A 10371-nucleotide genomic window follows, 5' to 3' on the forward strand; every position below is an offset into this window, starting at 1 on the left:
ACTGGTTTGAGTATAGTATAAACTTTATTTCAGACCCAGGGGGATCCAAATCACAATAGGTAGCCCAACGCTGACAAATATATGGCTTGCATTGGAGCTTCTTGGAGCTCTCAGCAGCAGCCTCATGCTGTCATTATAAGAATTTTCTAATGCTGCCTTGCTTATAACGACACCACAGGTAGGCCGTATACAATACACTCTAAAGAGTGAGATTTTCACAGGTACAGAGCACATGCTAAACTTACAACACAGCATGTTCGCTTGAGCATACAGCTTCCGACACTGCCTATAGATATCCTTTATAATCAGAAAGGTCATTTGCAATAACATGGCCCAAATATGTAATCTCACTGCACACCATAAGTACAGTGCCAGACAGATAGAAGTCAGGGAAGGTTGACTGTCTTCTCTACTTCTGATAATCATAATCTTACTCTTTTTAGCATTGTATTTTATATCAAAATCGACACCATACTGTGTGCATACTCTCAGAAACTGTTGGAGACCAGCACTATATGGGCTAAAGAGGCCAATCATCTGCGTACATAAGGTGATTAATTAGTAAGTCACCAATTCTACAGCCTGTACCACATGCATTTAAAATCAAATGCATCAAACTATTCATATACTGTACATATTAAAAAGAAAAGGAGACAGAATTCCTCCGCTCACCCTCATCGCATTCATTTCTTTTTAATAAAGCGAAGTGCATATTTAAATCTAGCATTAGTGCATGTCTTGTTTTCAAACAAGGGGCCATTCCTGCTTTTGCCTCTCTCAGCCTATTTTTTAAAAGCATTTCGGGCCTCTGCATGGAGCTCTTCTACATGATTCAACACGAAGCCCATGCGCATTATAAGACACGACACAGATGTTCAATACAGCCTAGGTTAAGTCATTACATAGCAGCTACTATGTAGAATGGCTTTCGTGTGGATCTGCAGGTGTACCGTGGCCATCCAGTTTAACCCCCCCCGTCCTTAAAGACCTTGGCGCCACGGGCCTCATAATAGCAGTGACCATATGTCCTGTCGGGCCAGAGTTTTGGTTGGATCCTACATATCGGCAACATTGTTACATTCAGCAGTGATGTGAAATGAGCCATACCTGATCTTTCGACACGCCACTGCTCTATTCTCCAATTTCTCAGATAGATAGCCACGTAGCGTGTCTGCATCCAGAGTGGGGGAAAACCTAGTGGCAAACACATTCACCAGCTTTGTTTTCACCACTCAGTACCGGTTCCAATTATTCCCACATTCCTCTGCTCACGTTTCGAGTGAGCTTGCTTGTTTTGGAGTTTGACACTGTGAGGTCTGTAGTTGTGATTGTGGCAATGTTACTGCTACATCCAGGAGCTCCTGTTGTTGATCGAAGCCCTCCAACCCCTTCGACTCGACTAAGCAATGGCAAGGCGTCCAAATTGGCAAACCCGACAGGTGGCAGTTCATCCAAGTAATGTGAAACAAACCCCGGATTATTATCACCGCACTCATTCAGATTCTTCAGACAGGCCTCAATATTATTCACATCCTTCTGTGGGCCTTTGTGTCTGTTACAGCATAGCGTGGTATTCGGGCATACATCAAACAAGAGCCACTTGGATTCCTCAATCCACTCAGATGAAAAGTTGTTTTGCTGACATCAAAACAATTTCATCATGGCCAAGTGTCTTCATTTTAACCACAATAGAGTTTAACAGTTCATCTTCAACTATCACCTTCCCGTTATCAGTTTTGTAGATTGCAGGTTTTGTACGGGGGCAAGCTGAGCCTCCACCAACGGCACCCACCGCCGCCGCCGCCATAGTAGGTGTGTGCAAAAAGCATCCTGAATGTTTTCCATACAGAGCTTACCTAATGCATTCATTGCTTCATATCTCATCTACGTTACAGGCTTTACAGCATTCAGTCCTACTATGTCTGTAGTAGCGTTATGTAGTCATTTAGCTATGTTAGCTGTGTTACCGTTGTCTTAATACATCCATACTAGCTACCACTGATGTTAGCTGAGGTTTGTGGTTTCTCTCAGTTTTAATGAACTGTTTGTGGTCTGGCGTGAATCTGAGAGTATTTTTTTTTTTTTTTTTTTTAAGCTTTACAAAACAAAGAATATGGAGGATGTTCTTTTGATTTGAAATGGTGTATCAGAGTGGTCTGCCTCGGGCAAGTGCCCTCATCCTGAAAACACTAACTCGTTATTTCTGTTTTAAATGCCAGCAGTGTGCTTTAGCTTTTCTTCCCAGCATTACACAAAGCTAAATATAGAGATTATTTCTCTATCTGCCAGTCTCTATTTCTCTCCTTCTGTCTCTCTTCCTTTTGGAACGAGACCACCTTTTCATCATGCAGCCTGATGAAGGGAGCGCTTCATTTGTACCCCTCAGAGGATAACATACATCACACAGTTGGAGCTTCATCAACTTGTTCCTGAAACATCTTGCATCTTGAAGAACAGACCTTTAAACTGTCACATGGGATTATTATCACCACAGTGCAGCATGGATGTTAAAAGAGATGTAGAATGTGTGTGTGTGTGTGTGTGTGTGTGTGTGTGTGTGTGTCCTGCATCTACCTGTTGCTGATAAGGTTAGCTCTGTGTATCTGTTGTTATGGATGCAGCCAGCAAGTTGTGAGAGTGAGAGATCCGTAACCCTCCATTAGTCGATAGGAGGCTGGCGTGATAGAAATCCGTATTGCTGATTGGGTGACAGGAACACACACAAACACAGATACACACAGTTATTGGGATTATGCTTGTTTTTAATCAAGGCGTGTTTTTCTCTGTGATCACTGGGTAATTACACGTCTTGCTGTTTCATCAATTAAACATGAACCGAAATTGCAGTCTTCAATTGTACCAGATATTGACCACAGATATTGAACTTCTGGTTCCTGAGGCATGTCGCACACTACTCAAACATTTTGCAATACTTCTTTAGTTTTATGGTAAAAAATACTGTTTAAATAGATACTCAAAGCACCCGTGTGTGGTGTGTTGTGTTGTGTGTGTGTGTGTGTGTGTGTTGTGGTGTGTGTTGTGTGTGTGTGTGTGTGTGTGTGTGTGTGTGTGTGTGTGTGTGTGTGTGTGTGTTGTGTGTTTGTGGTGTGGTGTGTGTGTGTGTGTGTGTGTGTGTGTGTGTGTGTGTGTTGTGGTGTGTGTGTGTGTGTGTGTGTGTGTGTGTGTGTGTGTGTGTGTGTGTGTGGTGTTGATTCTTTCTCTTAACGTCACTCTAATTAGACCTGGTATCATTTGAAGTGTTTTGTTCCCTGCATCAACAAAAAAAACCTGACTTTTGGTTCAGATACTAAAAAGTAGGGCTGGATTTTGCAATTAATCAATTATTTGGTTTTATGAATCCAACCATAAAAATCCCCATCAACATTTCCAAGAGCCCAAGGTGACATGGCTTGTTTTGTCTGAACAACACTCCAAAACTCGAAGACATTCAATTTACCAACATCTAAGACAAAGAAAATAGCACATCTTCACTTTTAAGAAGCTGGCATCAAGTCATGTTTATCATCAATACCTCGAATATCATCTGGTGATTGAATAAGCGCTAGAGTGATTCATTGTTTTAGCCCTACTAAAATGAAATGTGCTCCATAGCTTACTTAGCCAAATATAAACAGTTATCTTCTTTTTCTTTCTTTTTTATGCCAAACATTTCAAATGTCTTAACAAATAACTTCACAATAACTTTGCCTAAATAAAATACTACAACATTAAAAAATAAATACATTTTTGGGATATTTGTAATACTTTCAGGGTTGAGAGGTGACATCTACCTCTATATAACACAAGTGCACTGCATTTCCAATTGTACTCAAGAGGATGACTCCAGGGCTGTCGAAAGAAACAAACCTTAGTATTTTACACTAAGGCAAGGGGGCATAAAAGGGCATTCTCCGTTACAATCACAGACTGGCTCTTACGTTAGGAAATAGGAATTATGGATCAAACCACAAACATGGCCTGTAATAAGATAAATTAATAATACAACAAACTGAAGAGCACTCTATTTAAAATAACAACTAGATCAAGCATTATAATTCATACATCTCAGGAGTATCAGACCTTCCTTGTAGCATTTCAAAGCACCGGTCTTTCCAGAGCACTTTATCTTTATTACAAGGCCTCATATCACATGATAGCTCCGGTCATCATTTGCATGAATGGGCTCTTTTGAACGGTCTCTCCTCGGCGGAAATGACTCCCTCTTTTGTCCTCTTCTAATATGTGCAGAACCGCAGTGCTGCCCATGGAAAACCTCATGCAAGGGGTTTGCTCTCAGGTCATAGGCTGTCTGTATAATTCATCTGCAGCATTCCCACCTCCATTCCTACCACCATGATATATATATATATATATATATATATATGAACGAGACCAAGATGACCTGGAACCACAGAAGTAGAAGTACACAACAGTGCAGGTTGTTTTGTTGGCACTCTCTACTGCCATGCTATAAAAGTGACTTCTTAACATTTTGTATTATAGCTGCAAAGATTAATCGATTAGTTGTCAACTATTAAAGTAATCGCCATCTATTTTCAATAATCAATTAATAAGTTTGAGTCATTTTGTATGAAAAAAAGGACAAAATCTCTGATTCCAGCTTCTTAAATGTGAATACCGTATGTTTTTATTTCTGTTCAGCGCTGTGACAGTAAACTGAATATCTAGAGTTGTGGACAAAACAACTAATCTATTAAACATAATCAACAGATTAATCGACAATGAAAAGAATTGTTAGTTGCAGCCCTATTATGTAGTAGAACAGTAACTACATGTTGGAGTAAGTGCTGTAAGAGACAGCTATTTGAACAAATGTAGCTTCTTTACTTGCTAGAAGTGTTTTTCTTCACGGTCTTGTTGGAGCATTACTATGTTTGTGATGCATTAGCCCGACACCAACTGCCAATCAGCAGAATAACGTGAATTCTTGGCGGTGTCACTGCCCAATGTGAGTCGAGTGCAGATGTGAGTTGCGCATGCTCAGATTTAAACGGTTTACGACATAATGTGTCATACTGAAATTTGTGAATCCATAAAATAATAAACTTTTCTCATTACAAACAATAACAGAAGAGGGAAATTTCAAAAACGTTTTAGCTGTCTATGATTGTTTGATTGCTAACGTTAGCTCAAAACGCCATTCAAGTGACCGTCTTTGTTGTGTTTGACTGCTAACTTGTAGCCAGCAGGGAATGAAGTTCATTAAGTAGGTCCATTTTTACTGGATTAACATTACAAACGTCTCTTGTTAGCATCTTGCAGTCTACTTGTCGCAAAGTGACGCATGCGCAACTCACATCTGCACTTGACTCACATCGGGTACTGACAGCGGAATGTGAATTGCACCGTTTAGCCAGTTTCCAGTTTTTTCTGGAGCCTTTTGAGCCAGGGCCCTCACTGTGCCGGTGTGGTCTGGATGTGAACATTCCTGCAGAGTCAAACTCTTAGCTTTTGTAGTAAACTGTCTCTACTGTACAACTCTATTCATCTCCCCAGAGACTCGTAGTTCATGCACATACCACCATATTTAGTCATTCTGCCTAATTAACAGCACTCATCCACACTTCCTACCTTTTGATGTTGCCCGTGCTCAGTGTCTCGCAGGCTCCCGCCCACTCTCTTTCCTCCCCTCCCACTGATGAGACTGGTAGTGTAGGTGTTGCTGACAGTGCCCACGGGTGGTGCCTCATTAACCCAGATTTCACTGGCTGATGGGAAACCTAGAGGAGGGTGTGTGGGGGGTTTCTGTGTCTGTGCATGTGGGAATGTGTCTGAGAGGCAAAAAATGGAAATCTTGCCTTTGAAGAAATTCTTCAGCATCTGTATGCAAGAATGACAGAAGCTGGAAGCTGTTTTTTCACTTTACAACTGTTTTTCCTAACTTAGATCACCCATCTCCCTGTGTATTACAGTCATCGTCACTGCTAATGCTGCATTCATTTATGAGTGGAAGTTGGAGCTTAAAAATGGGAAAAGCAGCATCTGCCCTTTTTTATTCTCTGCTTTCTGATTTTAAAAATGTATCCTCCTAGTTTAAATTGACCAATTCCCCTTATATATTACATTCTTTATATTTGGTAGTGCATTGAAAGAGTACTCTTCTAAGTCAGCATTGCCCTCTTAAAACATTATCAGACTCACAATGGGCAGTTGTTGTTTTTTAAAGTTTTAAAATCAAACAAATTATGTTGCAAGTGATGCACAATAATTTTCCTTGGGATAAATAAAGTTTATTCTTATTTCTTTTTTTTATCTTATCTAATTCAAAAGGTATGTACAAATTATATCCAGTTAACCCTTTTCCAGTGTAATCATCAGTTTCTCCTGATATCCAAAACCCTGAAAACAGTTATGCTGGTGAACCTCCAATAGGCCTACACATGTTGTCAGTGAAAAGCTTCCATGAGGCTCAGGTCCCAAAGACCAACCACATGCTTTTTTTTATTCCTCATCATCATCTCTCTTTTTCTGCTTTCCTGATTTCGTCTTCATCCTTTCTCACCTCCTTAATTTGCATCTTATCTCAGCCATTTAGTAAACTAATCCTTCAAGTAGCATTTAATGATCAGCCTCCACTGATCCACAAGAGCTCAACCTCTTAGTCCATCCTCCTCCTGACAGGAGATGTAAGCCACTTCATTGTGTGTGTGTGTGTTGTGTGTGTGTGGTGTGTGTGGTGTGGTGTGTTTGGTGTGTGTGGTGTGTGGTGTGTGTGTGTGTGTGTGTGGGTGTGTGTGTGTGGTGTGTGTGTGTGTGTGTGTGTGTGCGTGTGCGTGCGCGTGTGTTAATTGTTTAGCTTACAAAATATTAACCACATTTTACAATTCCCATGTTATCAACTTCAAGTAATTATTTTGTTTAAAGTGCTCACTTTGGCAGGATAACAAGATAATAAAGAAAAAAACTTAAATAAAATAAAAGCAAGCAAACATTCTTGGTATTTTTGACCAGTATTAGGACATTAAACATGAATTGTCAAATTGTAACAACAATAATTAAACAATAATAGCTCAAAACAGTAATTATTTATGTTTAGGGCATTTATAAATGCTCACCAGCAAATGTAAGCCTCTTTGAGTATTTTGATCACATATGTGCCGGAAATGTTAGTTGCAAAGCGACAATAATGTTACTCTGCTGGAGAAATCCCATCACAAATCCTGCTTGTATGCAGAAATCTATAACGATTATGGCGGTCAGGTCTTCTTACGTAAGACACTGCGGATAAGCATCTCAATCAATAGACTGCCGCTGATCACAGATCACGCTGGGAGGATTGGAGCTTTATGTGGATAGACTTTCACAGAGATATAGATGTGAACTGCAGGATTAATAGATGATTTCCACGCTGAGAGGCAGGCGGACAGGTAAACCGTCAGACAGATTACCGATGCAAAACTGCTGGATAAATAACACATAACATAAAAAAACACATATTTGAGGTGTTTATGAGGTTTGTTTGGTTTTATCTTAATCTGCATTATAGGTGACATTTTCTGTTTTTGCCATTCACTCCCTAAAAGATTTGGTTGCATTTATATATATTTTTGCCCAAATCTGAAATGTATAAAGTGAGAGTCCAATGTTTATCAGTGGCAAGAGAGTCACAGAGCACGTATTAAAGGCCATTCAAGTGATTCTGCACTTAAAAACTATCTTATCCTTTGAGTATCAAACAACCTGTAAGATTGAAAGTCAAATATTGGAAGTTTTGTCCTTTTTACACGTCTTCTATATTTTCTTTTGCCTTTCTCTCTTCGGTAAAGCACCTTGTTGCTACAGTTCTAAAAAGTGATTTAGAGAAATTTAGTTTACACACTCACTTCCTTAGTCAGCTATTCCTGCAACACGAACCACTTCTTCACTGTCCATAAGCTCGCTCACGATGTTCCAAACAGTTATAGATTTTCCAAAAATATTTCTAAATATTTTGCCAAAACTACTATGAGTAGCAAAATGTTAAAAACACATAGTTAGACAGCAAAAAAATAGACTGGGTAAACCCAGCCCAATCTGCCAGCAATTTGATTTCACCCTGCAGCTCAGGCTGGAAACCTGGACATTTTTCTATCCTGCTTCCGTTACAAATCTGCTCCGACCAATCACAAACTTTCTTATCCACCTGGCGCGCTATTGGCGGGTTTAGCACAATGACGATAGAGAAGCAACCAAGCAGCTTTTTGTTTTTATTCAACATGGCGGCCACCGAAGCGCAGCAACCCGTTGATGCCACTGTTGCTGCCACGTCACCCGGATCGTTGGTTTGATTGGTTGAAGGACTGTCCAATTGCGGACAGAGTCATTTGAACTATAATACAAAGGAGACTTTCCAGACTTATGTTCAATCTTCAAAGATAGAGCTTGGTCTGATGATAGTCGATTATACTGCAAAGTTTCTGTGGTGACGTTTTGCAAAGACACTTTTAACAACCATCTCTGCCGTTCAGCAGGATTAATGTACCCCAGAGAAGACATTGGATGGAGTATCCTTTAAACCAGGAGTGAAGTGTTGAGAAGTGGATGAGTCTATTGACGTGTCGTAATATTAGCTAAATGTCATGCAAATAGAAAGATTTTTAAATTTGAAGTACAGTCAGTGATAGTGTACATTTTGCATTTGGTGGTGACTATGACTTCATGACTTCAGAGCTATTTCGTCACCTGTCAAACCTTCTCACCTCACCGCCTTACGTTTACGCTCTCTGCTCCTTCAGTCAGTGAAAGGCACTGCTGTTGCAGGCTGTTATTGTGGCTTCAGGGGTTCATAAAGGAGAAACCAGTCGGCCGTAGTTCAGTGTTTGTCGGTGGCCGGCGTCTTTAGGCCCGCTTTTGTGCCAAGTGAAATAGCCCAGCAGCCGCCGTGTTTGAGACCAGACTGCATGCCGGCACACAGTATGTGGACAGCAGTCTGCCATTTTCTGACATGCTGGCAAACAGTGTGTTGATGCACTCAAGCACATACACACCCTAACAACATGTGTAGGATTACCACAAGACTTTCCTTTGACTTGACTTACAATACATTAAAAATAAACTTAAAGCTATATTCATTGGCACTATTTTATTATTATAAAGGTTTTCTTAGTTTGTGACAATTTTGTATCTGACTGTTGGCATACCTGATGTAAAATGCAGAGTAGAAAAGGAGGACAACAACAAACACATTGTCAGGTCACATTGACTGTAAAGGCTGTCCTCCTAACTTTACTGCCACACAGCACCCAGCCTTGACTCAGCAGACGTACAGTGTCTCATCGCCACTCATGGCAGTGTTTTCAAATAGCTCCATTTTTAGCTTAATAGCTCCACCGGCCAGTGTAGCTAGAAGGCCAAATCGAAGGTAAAAAGACTAATTTAAATGCATTTGTCTGACTGGGTGTCCTTTCCCGTCTTGGCCTCACAGTGAGCTCTGGCATGTCTGTCACACTCCTGCTGTGCCTTCCAGCTGTGCTAACGTTAGCCTGTCTTTGTGGCACACAGCACGGAGCTTCAGATTGAGACACCTGCTGAGCCACTGCACACATCCATGGGAGGTGAACATATTCATGCCATGTCGGTTTTCAGGGTATTTAAATACTATGAACTCAACCCATCATGCTACCTGACAGAGTTTGGACTTATGTTGAGTCCTTTTACAGAATAACAAAATATCATTTTTGGGCATGTTTTCATGTGGTAAATATTCTGAATTGATTCCTTCAGGGCCTCAGTTAAACTTCTTTTTAAATAAATTTATCAGTAATTCATTCATTGTTTGCTGTGCATGTCATTGTTTATTTGTGGAAGTCTGGACTCTGAAATTTGATACTTGATGCTTGGCTATAAAATACAATAGAATCACAAGCAAGGTTACGATCAGGGAGGTCATTTTGTACAATTTGTATGACTGACCATAAATGCATAATTCCAGCAGAATGTTTAACAGAATTGTCATGAAGGGAAATACAAAGATACATTTTTCGGTAAAGTAGGTATTTGAGCAATATATTTTATACAGTATATGGTTTTAGCAACACTGTAAATTTAACACTTCTATTCTTGTTATTGTGCTATGTTTTTCACAGCTGTATTCTTTTTGTTTTAGTCGTTGTTTCCCCTCATGGATCAGGATGTTTGTGTATGCAGAAGTAGTTCTTGTGACAGAGAGAAGAATATGTTTACTTCTTGCTATATCTGTTTTTATGGAACCACAAATATGAGTATTGAGGTGTGTGACGCTGAAAGGCAGTCTCTCTCTCTCTCGCTCTCTCGCTCTCTCTCACTTACACACACACACACACACACACACGCGCACACGCACACACACACACACACACACACACACACACACACACACACACACACACACAC

This window comes from Etheostoma spectabile, chromosome 11 (assembly GCF_008692095.1).
Source record: "Etheostoma spectabile isolate EspeVRDwgs_2016 chromosome 11, UIUC_Espe_1.0, whole genome shotgun sequence".
In the NCBI taxonomy this organism is placed as follows: domain Eukaryota; kingdom Metazoa; phylum Chordata; class Actinopteri; order Perciformes; family Percidae; genus Etheostoma; species Etheostoma spectabile.